The 14,503-nt window shown below is 40.1% G+C and overlaps 1 non-coding gene across 1 annotated transcript; it reads right to left on the minus strand.

Annotated features, from left to right (window-relative positions):
- Positions 1–1,342: 1,342 nt before the first annotated feature.
- LOC131631024 (small nucleolar RNA R71) lies at positions 1,343–1,449 on the minus strand. Its single transcript, XR_009292587.1, has one exon. It is a non-coding gene; the product is annotated as a small nucleolar RNA R71 (small nucleolar RNA).
- Positions 1,450–14,503: the final 13,054 nt, after the last annotated feature.

The raw sequence follows: 14,503 nt of genomic DNA on the forward strand, positions 1-14,503 counted from the left end.
TAGAGCGAAAGTTTGAGGGCTTAAGACGGTCAAAGGTTAAAACCAATAGAGCGAAAGTTTGAGGTCTTTAACTGGATAGTAGACATAGGACATTAGTTTTAAGGATGGCGAAAGCGTATTAAAACTAATTGGGACTTATTTATTTCCAAAAATTGTTTTTACACTCGAGCGGGATGGCGAAAGCGTACGTTAGGGATATTAGCTTGCTCCGAGTCAACAGAGCGAAAGTTTGAGATTAGGAGATTTAAATAGATAACAACCTCATAAAATAGGCATTTTATTAATTACATTGTTTCCAAAAAGCTCTTCTAAAATCTAATGGGATGGCGAAAGCGTACATTAGGATTAGGATAGTAGTCTGACTCAACAGAGCGAAAGTTTGAGACGAGGATTTTTAATCAATTGAATTAGTAAAGATTTTTAATTTAATTATGCAAAAGCCAATGGACCTTCGGATTTCCTGTAGTTAAACGAAATACATACTGATACCTGTCTTTTATTATTATTCTTTATTCTCTCACAATCACTTTCCCTTAGGAACAATCGAAATTTTAGTACTCCTAGCTTTACATAGTAACCTTAGATAACGGTAGATCGATTCATAGTCCCTGTGGATTCGATATCTTTTAAAACTACACGACACGACTGTGCACTTGCAGTTATCAGATTTATAGACACGTAAAGTCGCGATCAAGTTTTTGGCGCCGTTGCCGGGGAACTATTTAAGTCGATATCGTAACTCACTGTTACACCGTAGAGACTAGGACAATTCTTCCCTTTCTTTTTGAACGATTGTATGCCAAATACTCGTTCAGAAGGAGGAGACTTAATACAACGAATTAACGAGATCGAACGTTTCATTAACGTCAAACGTCGAGCTCGCAATCTTCCCGAAGTAGCAGAAATTCCGATTAATCAGGAATTGATTTTTACTGATCAAATCAATCAAATTACCCCGAAGTTAGAGATGGCTGCTATTCGTCCTCTTAGAGACTATGCCGCTCCTTCGCGCGCTGAACCGCATTCAAGCATCGCACCACCTGCGATTGAAGCGAACAATTTCGAACTAAAACCTTCACTGGTCCAAGCTGTTCAACAGAATCAATTCTCTGGAAGCCCTGTAGACGACCCCAATCTCCATTTATCCGTGTTCGTGCAATACGCCGACACTATCAAAGCCAACAACGTTAGCTCCGAAGCTATTCGATTACGCCTTTTCCCTTTCTCCTTGAGAGATAGAGCGAGAGCGTGGCTTCAATCTCTGCCTTCCAATTCCATAACTACGTGGGACGAATTGAAGAGAGTATTCTTAGCGAGATATTTTCCGCCTAGCAAAACTGCTATGCTTAGAGGTCAAATCAACGGATTTACCTAGAAAGATAACGAATCACTCTTCGAAGCTTGGGAACGTTACAAGGACATGCTTAGAATATGCCCTCATCATGGACTCGAACCATGGCTGATCATCCATACTTTCTATGGTGGTCTCCTATATAACACTAAAATGACTATAGATGCCGCTGCTGGCGGAGCATTAATGGACAAACCCCATGATGAAGCATACAAACTCATAGAGAACATGGCACAAAACCATTACCAATGGGGTGGAGAACGAGCTGCTCTAGAGAAAGCACAAACCAAAGGAGGAATGTACGAAATAAGTGGTATAGACCGCGTTAACGCTAAAGTAGACGCTTTAACTCAAAAGATCGAGAATTTAACCATCACTCCTTCAGCCACCGCTGCCGCTGTAGCACCTAACTGCGAGATTTGTGGATTGACTGGGCATGTAGTTGCTGAATGCCAACTCTTGACTGGAGTCCCATCTGATCAAGTAAATTACGCTCAAGGAAACCCTTATTCTAACACGTACAACCCTGGATGGAAAAACCACCCGAACTTTTCTTATAAGAACAACAATGCGTTGTACGCACCTGGACAAGCACCTGCTGTACCACCTGGCTACCAAAAAGCACCTGTAGCTGCTCAAAACACCCCTAGGAAGTCGAACCTAGAAATCATGATGGAGAACTTCATAGCTTCCCAACAACAAACCAATAAAGACTTCCTGAATCAAAACATCCACAATAGCGAGCAACTAAAACAACTATCGAACAAAGTAGATGCTTTAGCTACGCATAACAAAATGTTAGAAACTCAAATCTCACAAGTGGCTCAACAACAAGCACCTACTGCTGCCCCTGCTGGCACGTTTCCTGCTCAACCACAACCTAATCCTAAAGGACATGCGAACGCGATAACACTACGAAGTGGAACGAATTACGATGGACCCATAGATCCTAGAACCCAAAACGTACCCATGTCACAACAAGAGCCAAAGGAAACCCAAAAGAAAACAACTGACGAACAAACTACTAAGACTGATGAGAACAATAACGAAGTGGAACCCGAAAAGGAGAAACCTTATGTTCCACCACCACCTTATAAGCCACCAATTCCTTACCCTCAGAGATTAGCTAAATCAAAAACCGAAGCGCAATTTAAAAGATTTGTAGAACTTCTGAAGCAATTAAACATAACCATACCATTCACAGAAGCCATAACTGAAATGCCTTCGTACGCTAAGTTCTTAAAAGAAATCTTATCAAACAAAAAGAAACTCGAGGATAACGAAACTATAACGCTTACCGCTGAATGTAGCGCTATCATCCAAAACAATATGCCTCCAAAACTGAAAGACCCTGGTAGTTTCTCTATACCCTGCGTAATAGGTAAAACCATTATAGAGAAAGCCTTGTGCGATTTAGGAGCTAGTGTTAGTTTGATGCCTCTCTCAACCTGTAAGAAACTAAATTTAGGCGAGCTTAAAGCAACAAGAATGTCTCTTCAACTAGCAGACCGTTCAGTAAAGTACCCTGTAGGAATGTTAGAGAATATCCCTGTTCGTGTAGGTCAATTCTACATCCCGACTGATTTCATCATTATGGATATCCAAGAAGATTCTAACATCCCAATCATATTAGGAAGACCATTCTTAGCAACCGCTGGTGCAATTATAGACGTAAAACGAGGAAAGCTTACTTTTGAAGTAGGAGAAGAGAAAATAGAATTTATACTTTCCAAATTCCTAAAAGCACCCTCTATAATTGACACATGCTGTTCTGCTGACATAATCGACGAGTGTGTTCATGAAATAAAATCCGAACCAAATACGGAAACCGACATCCTAAGAATTCCTATGCCGCCAATTTTTGAAGATGACAACTGGCGTGAGGAATATCAAGATAACCACCTGAGTGAATGCTTAGCTTTAACTCCTGATCCTATACCTGGACCTAAGAAACCTGCTATAGAGCTGAAGACACTTCCTACCGATCTTAGATATGAGTTTCTAGACGAAGAACTAAACCGACCAGTTATAGTGAACGCCAACTTAGGACGAAGCGAGACTGAAAAATTACTTAATGTCCTAAGAAAATACCCTACCGCTTTAGGATACAACATATCAGATCTGAAAGGTATAAGCCCTTCTCTGTGTATGCACCGCATTATGCTCGAAGACGATAGTAAAACCTCTAGGGAACATCAAAGGCGAATAAATCCTATTATGAGCGATGTGGTTAAAAAGGAAATCCAAAAACTGCTAGAAGCCGGAATAATATATCCTATATCCGATAGTAAATGGGTTAGTCCTGTTCACGTCGTACCAAAGAAAGGAGGAGTCACTGTAATCACTAATGCAAAAGGAGAATCTGTAGCACAACGTACCCAAACTGGATGGAGAATGTGCATTGACTATAGGAAGTTAAACAAAGCTACCCGAAAAGACCATTTCCCTTTACCTTTCATAGATCAAATGCTTGAACGCCTAGCTAAACACTCACATTTTTGCTATCTGGATGGATACTCCGGATTTTTCCAAATTCCTATCCACCCTGACGACCAAGAGAAGACCACATTTACCTGTCCTTATGGTACATTCGCCTATAGACGAATGCCTTTTGGACTCTGCAATGCACCCGCGACCTTCCAAAGATGCATGATGGCAATATTCGCCGACTTCCTAGATGGAATAATGGAGGTCTTTATGGACGACTTCTCTGTCTGTGGAGGAAGTTTTGAAACATGTTTAGCGAACCTTGAGCTGGTACTTAAACGATGCGTAAGCGTAAACCTAGTCCTTAATTGGGAAAAATGCCATTTCATGGTTCGACAAGGAATTGTACTTGGACACATCGTATCCGATAGAGGAATCGAAGTTGATAAAGCAAAAATCGAAATTATCGAAAACCTTCAACCTCCCAAAACCGTTAGAGAAATAAGAAGTTTTCTAGGACACGCTGGTTTTTACCGACGTTTCATTAAGGATTTCTCTAAAATAACCAAACCCTTAACTGAATTACTCATGAAAGACGCCGAATTTATTTTCACCGATAAATGCACTGAAGCATTTCAAACACTTAAACGAGCATTAATCTCTGCGCCAATTATGCAACCTCCCGACTGGAATGAGCCTTTCGAAATAATGTGTGACGCAAGTGATTATGCTGTAGGAGCTGTTCTAGGACAAAGAAAGGATAAGAAACTACATGTCATATACTATGCAAGTAGAACCTTAGACGAAGCTCAAATGAATTATGCCACGACAGAAAAAGAATTATTAGCTGTCGTATTCGCATTAGACAAGTTCCGTTCTTACCTGGTAGGAGCCAAAATAATCATATACACTGATCACGCCGCCATTAGGTACCTCCTAACCAAAAAGGACGCCAAACCAAGACTTTTGAGATGGATCTTGTTACTACAAGAGTTCGACCTGGAAATTAAAGATAAAAAGGGCACTGAAAACGTCGTAGCAGATCATCTCTCTCGATTGGAAAATCTAAAACCCGAAGAAGTACCAATTGACGACGATTTCCCTTATGAAAGACTCATCGCTCAATTTGAAGCAAATGAATTTGAACCATACCATCCAAACTCTGAAACCAACATATTAGCTGAAATAGCTGTAGCCCGATCTAACGCACCTTGGTATGCAGATTTCGTAAACTACCTAGCTGCTGGTGTGCTGCCTCCTGATTTAAGTTATCAACAGAAGAAGAAATTCTTCCATGACCTAAAACATTACTATTGGGACGACCCACTCTTGTTCAAAAGAGGCCCCGATGGAATCTTTAGACGTTGTGTACCCGAAGAAGAAATAGGAAGCATAATCACACACTGCCATTCTGCACCGTGTGGAGGACACCATATCACATCTAGAACCTGCGCCAAAATCCTTCAATCTGGACTTTTCTGGCCTAACCTGTGGAAAGACGTTTACTTTGCTGTAATAAACTGTGATAGATGCCAACGAACCGGAAATATTTCGAGACGTGATGAAATGCCTCAAAAAGGCATTCTGGAAGTAGAAATATTTGACGTCTGGGGGATAGACTTTATGGGTCCATTTCCATCGTCGTTTGGAAATCAATATATACTCGTAGCCGTCGACTATGTTTCAAAATGGATAGAAGCTATCGCCTCTCCTACAAACGATACACGAGTCGTCACTAAAATCTTTAAAAACGTCATCTTTCCTAGGTTCGGTGTACCAAGATTGGTAATTAGTGATGGTGGTTCCCATTTCATTTCAAGAATACTTGAGAAACTCCTTCGAAAATATGGAGTAAATCATCGAATAGCCACACCATACCATCCACAAACAAGCGGTCAAGTAGAAGTATCTAACCGCGAAATAAAACAAATATTGGAGAAAACTGTTGCTATATCAAGGAAAGATTGGTCAACCAAGCTAAACGAAGCTTTATGGGCTTATAGGACAGCTTTCAAAACTCCAATAGGAACTACCCCATTCAAACTCGTTTATGGAAAATCATGCCACCTACTGGTAGAGTTAGAACATAAAGCCTACTGGGCTATTAAGAACTTAAACCTAAACTACACTGCCGCTGGCGAGAAACGACTTCTAGACATAAACGAATTAGAAGAACTTAGACAAGACGCTTACGAAAACGCCAAAATCTATAAAGAGCGAACGAAAAAATGGCACGACAAGCGTATATCTAGGAAAAATTTTAGCATGGGCGATAAAGTGCTTTTATTTAATTCTAGACTAAAATTATTTCCTGGCAAGTTACGATCTAGATGGTCTGGCCCTTTCGAAATAACTAACATATTTCCGAGTGGAGCGATAGAAATCAAAGGAGAAACCGTCAAACCTTTTGTCGTAAATGGGCAACGTCTTAAGTATTACCATCATCTCGAATACGATGAAAACATCGAAATTTTTAAACTTGACAAACTGCCCGCTCTTTCGAAAAAATAGTTTTCTATTTTAAAATCGTCGAGCTTACGACATTAAACAAAGCGCTTGGTGGGAGACAACCCACATTTATTTATTCTTTTTATTTTTATTTTATTTTAATTTTAAAATTTTAATTTTTAATCTTCATTTAACTATTCTATTTTTAATCATTCTAGATTTTAATTTTCTTATTATTTTTCATACATCTTATAATAACTATTATAATTATAGCCGCTTTCTTCATTCGAGAAAATACTTCCTTTTTATAATTATAATTATTATTATAACTTGTTTTATTTAATTTTATTTTTAAAATTAACACTAGCCTAGTTCTAACTTAATCTCAATATTTTCAACTTCTAGGTTTTTCATTTAACTACTAACTACGATGCAAGAAGTTGACAATATGGAAGTTGTGTTCCGTGGTAGAGGACAAGAAGCAAGATTTAACAAGCTGGCTGAAAGACACATGGAATTGACTTGCTATCCTCACCAACCAACTATGGTGAAGCTTGGTATCGAAGAAAGCATCCTACACCTGCTTAACCAAATCGGTTGGACTGGTTCTCACTTGTTCCGCAAGTTTAGCACTTATCGGAAGCTCACCCTGGAATTCTTGAGCTCCCTGACCTATCTTCCAAACTGTGGACAAGGGCTGAAAAAAGGAGTTATTCTCTTTAGACTCTTTGGTATGGAGTTTAATTTCTGCATCCGAGACTTTGCTGAAATGTTAGAACTACCTCATGGACCTGATGCATACGCCCAAGTAGCTGAAGAAAATCTTCCATACTGGGAGTTGGAAAAATACTGGGGCAAGATCACTGGAAACGACAACCCTGAAGAGAATGAATTTCAATCTGAGAACATCCACAATCCTGCTTTCCGCTACTTTCACAAGATCCTCGCTCACTATATTTTTGGCAAGCCTGATAATGTCACTGAAGTTACTAGAGAAGAGCTGTTCATCATGTTTTGTACATCTCAGAATCGCCCGGTCAATACCATCGCATTCATGCTAACAAACTTCGAACGCATCACGCAAGACGAAGTTTCACCCATTAGGATCGGCGGATTCGTCATTATGATTGCTAATGCCATAGGAATGAGAGTGCCTTTGCTTAGATTGACACCTTTTGGTACCCACACCTCTATGGACATCAATTTCTGCTTTAATCGAGGTATCATCGGTAACCTTGGACCTGATCGTTTTGAATTGCTCATTGACAACAAAGTTTGGTATCAGTTCACCTTACCGAATCCTAGGACGAGTGTGCACAACCCTACCAACTGGCTTTACTATGGTCAGATAGAGCCATCACCTGAAACTCCTCAAGCTTATGAACATTTTGATGAGGAAATGCCTGCATCTGAATCTGAACCTGAAACACCTCCTGGTTATTATGAACCTCTTCCTGTTGATGAACCCATTCCTGATTACGAACCTCTTCCTATTGATGAACCTATATCTGAGTATGAGCCTGAAACTCGTTCTGAAAATTCTGTTGATGACTACACTGTTGATATGACTGATGTCGAGGTCGAGCAACAACAACCCGCTACATCTACCGCATCGGTGAATCAAAGAATGCCTAATCTGAATACGCACGAGCAAGCCATCACTGCGCTACAACAAGATGTACAACATGTGCGCAACGAGCTACACACCTTGCAAATGCATTTCTTCGATTTTATCGACACCGTAAATGCTCAGTTCGACGAAGTTTTCAAACACATTCAGTCTAATCAAAACAACAATAGACGTGGCTAGATGTTACCGTATTAGACTATTAGATTTTATTTCTAGTTTTAGCAATTTCTTTTCCTAGTTTAGATTTTCATTTTTCTGCACTTTTACATTCTGCTTATGTTAACACTCAGTACTGGTTTAATATTCAATGCAAATTTCTTTTGATTACTGTTACTGTGTTATGTTACACTGCTATTGACTGCTATATATATACTTCCCTATAATTTTTTGCTGTTAATAGTATTAAAATCCGACACTGTTATGAACTGATGGACAATATTAATGGTATCTGTCAGTACTGTCTGGTCACTTGCATGCGTGACCCACCTGCCTACAACAGGAGACGCACGTCTCCATCTGTGTGGGGCCAGCTGACACGAACCAAAGGAACAGGAGACGCACGTCTCCATGCTCTGCCCCAGCAGACTGGCTGCCTGAGACGCACGTCTCCCAAGGCCAGCAGTCTGCTTGACCACGCAGACCACTCTCTTTCCCTCTTGAATTTTGAATTTGAATTTCAAAATTCACCTTTCAATCTTCTTCATTCTTCCCCTATTTATTCCATTTAAACTCCATTAACCTCATTCATCCTCCATCATTCACCTCTTAAACTCCATTCATTTCCCACTTTTCTAATCTTTTCAAACTTCAAACACCACCATTAATCCATTTTAATTCTCCATTAACCACCCCATTTTCAAACCTCACTATAAAACCACACCACCACCACTCTTCTTCTTCACAACTTTCATACCATTCTCTATTTCTCCTACACTTCATTTCTATTTTTCATTTCCATACTCACCATGCCTCCACGTTCATTAATCCGTAGTGAGCGTCCCGAGAGACCACCTGCCGACCTTTCAAACATTATCTTCCGAGATGATGACAATGATGCTCAACGAACTAAATATGTCACCTTCTACGAACGTTCGGTTGTTCCCACAAAATTTGTGAACACCGAGTGTCTAGAAACTTTGGGTCTCATTGATGGTGTCACCCGTTTGCTCACTAAATCTAGCCTCCACCATCTTTGTACCGAACCCGTACCTACTTATGAGCCGCTCGTCTTAGAATTTTTGAGTTCGTTCAACTACGACACTCCCTCTAATCAACCACTCTCAACCGGTAGCATCCAATTTCGGATGTTCAACCGTGAATATGCTCTAGATCAAGATGTCGTAGCTTCATATTTGCATTTTAATCATGCACCAATTGCTCACCGCTCAATCTTTCAAGAACTCAATGGTCGATCCTGGGAGGATCTCGCTTTTGAATTTTGGTTCCATCTCACTGGAGAAAACCCTACCGGTTGGAATGCTCTCCATGCTTCTCACATTCAAAACCCCGCTATACGTTATTTTCAACGTGTTTTGGGGCATATTATTTTTGCGAGATCTAACAACCACAAGGTAACCAAAATGAATTATTTTTCCTTTACTGTGCGCTTAACAATATCCGTTTCAATGCCGCACCGTTTATGTTCCAACACATCCAAGGCTTAGTCAACGCCCCCGCTACGAACCCATTCTTGCTTGGCGGCATTATTACTACCTTGGCCTGTGCTTTAGGTCTTGGTGACGAGCTCCTCTCACTCTCACATCTCATGAAACCTGCTCAGTCACTCGATCTCACCTACTGCCGTGACTCCCACTTGGTTTCACCCCGCCATGATGGCCGATACACTTTGGTCGTCAACAAAGTTCCTATTCCTTATGTCATCCTTCCATGCCCTGAAAGAATCAACATCCGTTATGTTCAACGTTGGAGGCTTATTGAAGACAACCCTCAAGATGACCAACAAGAACATCCTAATGAACCTATGGATGCCAATGAAGAAGAACTCAACCAAGGGCAAGCTGATGTCAACCAACCTCCTCCAAACAACCCTCCGCCTATCACTCTTGAAGCCATGTATGCTGCTATTCAACGCCAAGATCAACTCGTTCAAGCTATGCAGACAAACCAAACTGAAACAATTAGGCTCATCCGAGAGATGCAACAGGAGCACCGTGACTATACTATTAGGAACGAAAGTCAATACGCTGAAATTGCTACATATTTGCATGATCTTGACATTCGTGTGAATGACTCTCCTGATAGACGTCGCCGTGTTCGTACAAGAGGCGCGAGCAGTTCTCGCAACCGCAACAATGAGGAGTAGTTCTTATGCACTGAGGACATTGCATCATTTCAGTCTGGGGGAGTCTTATTATTTCTATTTCCGTTTTATTTTTCCCTTCAGTTATTTCCCTTCCTTGTAATGTTTTTCTAATTCAATAAAGAATATTTATGGAATTTAAGTCTTATATGTATAATTCCGTAGTTATTTCAATTTCTTCCATTTTCTTGAGCCATAACAAAAATTTTGCTCCTAAACGATAAACGCAAACCCCACACGTTCGAGAAATACAAAGCTACTCAAACACTCAACGCACTAAAATTGATTCAAGTTAATATCCTTATAGTCCCTACACTTTAAAACCCCCGAGTATGCGTAACCGATTTGAATACCCTTTATACCAAAACCACCGACTTTAATTTTTGAAGTAACCTTTAGTAGTTTATTCTAGCAGTCGGCACCGTCTTAGACACCAACTACGCAGAGAGTCGATGAATATAAGTGTATGATCCTCATACTAAAAATTATGTGCTTAACCATAATAAGAAATGTGCCTACTAAGTAAGGTGGTCCTCACAAGATCATTTAACCTAACGGTCGCAATTCTCAAATACAAAGAATTTAAAAACTCATTGTTGATTGGTTCAGAAGTCATCTGGTACTGAACTTGGTAGGAAGGACTATTGTCCTATTCCCCGCAATCCTCAAAATGAGCGCTAAGGAGTATACCACTTATTGTGCCAGAACTCCATGAGAAGGATCATAGTCACTAACCGACTACTCTGCTATGTGCGTGTCGAGATAATGGGCTTAATGTGATTGCACACGAATGAAAAGGGTGAAACATGATGACGAGTCAAAAAGGTCGAGCTATAATGGCATGATTCGGATTGGTATGCATACTGGGAGCTGTCTAGTGTCGCTACTATAAGCCTATTGCTAGGATCATTATCATTATTTTCAAATAAGAACACTATGTGGCTGAGTATGACCGAGCGACGTGGAGGAAGTGTATTTTATTTATCTTTATCTTATTATTTTGCTTGAGGACAAGCAAAGGTTCAAGTCTGGGGGAATTTGATAACACGATTTTATATCGTATATTTAGCCTAAAATCCATAGATATTTATAGCATTTTCCGTTTATTATGTTAATTTATTGTGATATTACGCGTGTATTTGTTTTGTTTCAGGTTTTACACTTCAATTACGTCTATTTGCGAAAAGGAAAGAAAATCGAGCTTAAATGACCAATATTTATGCTTAAAAGACGTAAATTGGGTGCTGAAGTAAAAAGGGAGTGCAATTAGGACCCAAAAGGCCCAAAAGAGCAATCCAGCCCACGAAGGAAAGCAACCCAGGCCACGCTAGTAAGCAGAGACGCACGTCTCTGCCACCTCAGCAAAGGGGAGACGCACGTCTCCACCTCCCTAAAGAATCTCCACTTGAGACGCACGTCTCAAGTCAGTCAGCTGCCTCCCTGAAGAATCGGAGACGCACGTCTCCAAGTCCCAGTCAGAAAAAGGTCCCTCAATTCACGGATTCCAACTGCAAATCCCCTCCTATAAATAGGACCTGCTATCTCACTTCAATCGGTCCGATTTCCTGCCAACGAAGTGCTGCCGAAATTGTACCGCGAACCGCTTTTCATTATTCTGTTTTCATTCAACCGTTTATTTTCTCACAACGATTTCTACACTGGAAATTGTTGTGAACTTTTCGTAGATCTAGCCTTACGTTAGATTTATCGTTTTAATTCCTTGTTTTTATTTTCTGCCATTTAAATTCCGAAGAACGATCCAGCCAAGCTGTGGTGGAAGTTCGAGTACTTCAAGATTCAATTTAATTCAGATTTATTTTAATTCAGGTTTATTATTTACCGCCTTTATTTATATTATTATTGCATGATATATTATATGCCAATCAATATGCTTATTAATATGAACCAAATTTATTTATGCATGTTTAACCATATTAATATGTCTGGCTAAATTACTAAAGGTGTCGGTATGTAAAGTAAGTTAACCGTAGGGATCCGAAATAAATTGGCTTAAATTATGTTTTATTAATCATCACTTATTTTTGGTTTATATGTCTAGTTTAATTAGTAAGTCTTAAAACCAATAGAGCGAAAGTTTGAGGGCTTAAGACGGTCAAAGGTTAAAACCAATAGAGCGAAAGTTTGAGGTCTTTAACTGGATAGTAGACATAGGACATTAGTTTTAAGGATGGCGAAAGCGTATTAAAACTAATTGGGACTTATTTATTTCCAAAAATTGTTTTTACACTCGAGCGGGATGGCGAAAGCGTACGTTAGGGATATTAGCTTGCTCCGAGTCAACAGAGCGGAAGTTTGAGATTAGGAGATTTAAATAGATAACAACCTCATAAAATAGGCATTTTATTAATTACATTGTTTCCAAAAAGCTCTTCTAAAATCTAATGGGATGGCGAAAGCGTACATTAGGATTAGGATAGTAGTCTGACTCAACAGAGCGAAAGTTTGAGACGAGGATTTTTAATCAATTGAATTAGTAAAGATTTTTAATTTAATTATGCAAAAGCCAATGGACCTTCGGATTTCCTGTAGTTAAACGAAATACATACTGATACCTGTCTTTTATTATTATTCTTTATTCTCTCACAATCACTTTCCCTTAGGAACAATCGAAATTTTAGTACTCCTAGCTTTACATAGTAACCTTAGATAACGGTAGATCGATTCATAGTCCCTGTGGATTCGATATCTTTTAAAACTACACGACACGACTTTGCACTTGCAGTTATCAGATTTATAGACACGTAAAGTCGCGATCATATATCCCTAATTTTTGCCCGAACCCTTTTGGTTCGCCGGGATGCCCTTACTTTTGCCTAGGTACGTCGACCTAGCGGGTCTCATTTATGCGTAGTATTTTTTGACTATGTCTGCATTCACAGGGTGTGGAAAGTCTTTACCATCCATAGTAGTAAGTATCATTGCTCCTCTAGAGAATATCTTCTTGATTACGAATGGTCCTTCATACATGGGCGTCCACTTGCCCCTAGGATCTCCTTGTGGTAGAATAATTCTCTTTATAACCAAGTCACCGGTCTGGTATGCTTGTTGCTTGACTCTCTTGTTGAATGCCTTGATCATACGCTTCTGATATAATTGTCCATGACAAACAGCCGCAAGCCTCTTCTCGTCAATCAGGTTTATCTGGTCTAATCGAGTCTGAATCCATTCGTCTTCGTCTAACTCTGCATCCTTCATGATCCTCAGAGACGGAATCTGAACTTCAATGGGTAATACAACTTTCATGCCATAGACTAGTGAGAACGGGGTTGCCCCAGTTGAGGTACGTGCTGATGTACGGTAACCATGAAGAGCAAATGGTAATATCTCATGCCAATCCTTATAGGTCACTGTCATTTTCTGTACAATCTTCTTTATGTTCTTGTTGGCGGCCTCCACTGCGCCTTTCATCTTTGGTCTATAAGGAGAAGAATTGTGGTGCTTGATCTTGAATTGCATACAAAGCTCAGTAATCATCTTGTTGTTCAAGTTGGTACCATTGTCTGTGATAATCCTTTCGGGGATGCCATACCGACAAATAAGGTTGTGCTTAATGAATCGAGCCACCACATTCTTGGTAACAGAGGCGAATGAAGCAGCTTCTACCCATTTGGTGAAGTAATCAATGGCCACAAGGATGAAACGATGTCCATTGGAAGCAGTAGGTTTGATTTCTCCGATCATATCAATGCCCCGCATTGCAAAAGGCCAAGGAGCAGTCAGGAAATTCAGAGGAACTGGAGGTACGTGTACTTTGTCGGCGTATATCTGGCATTTGTGGCAAGTTCTAGAATGCTGGTGGCAGTCAGTTTCCATAGTGGACCAGCAGTAACCCGCTCTCAGAATCTTTTTAGCCATAGTATGTCCACTAGAGTGAGTTACAAAGATACCGTCATGCATATCTTCCATGATCTCTTCTGCTTCCTTGTTCACGCAACGAAGCAGAGTTTTATCATGATTGCGCTTATATAGGGTACCATTACTCAGGAAGAATTTGGAAGCAAATCTTCTCAAGAACTTCTTGTCATTGATAGATGCTCCTTCAGGGTATTCCTGAGCTTCGAGATATCTTTTTACTTCATAAAACCAAGACTTTTCTTCAACCTCGTCGGTAGCTATCTCGTAACAGTATGCCGGTTCGTCATGTCTTTCAATAATAACTATAGGAGCCTCGTTATCCCATCTGACTTTGAACATGGATGACATAGTAGCTAGGGCGTCTGCCAATTGATTCTCCTCTCAGGGAATATGTTCAAAAGTAATCTCTTCGAAGTGAGGAATCAGAGATAACACCAAATCCTTGTAAGGC

The sequence above is a fragment of the Vicia villosa genome, unplaced genomic scaffold (genome assembly GCF_029867415.1).
Source record: "Vicia villosa cultivar HV-30 ecotype Madison, WI unplaced genomic scaffold, Vvil1.0 ctg.000758F_1_1, whole genome shotgun sequence".
Taxonomy (NCBI): Eukaryota; Viridiplantae; Streptophyta; class Magnoliopsida; order Fabales; family Fabaceae; genus Vicia; species Vicia villosa.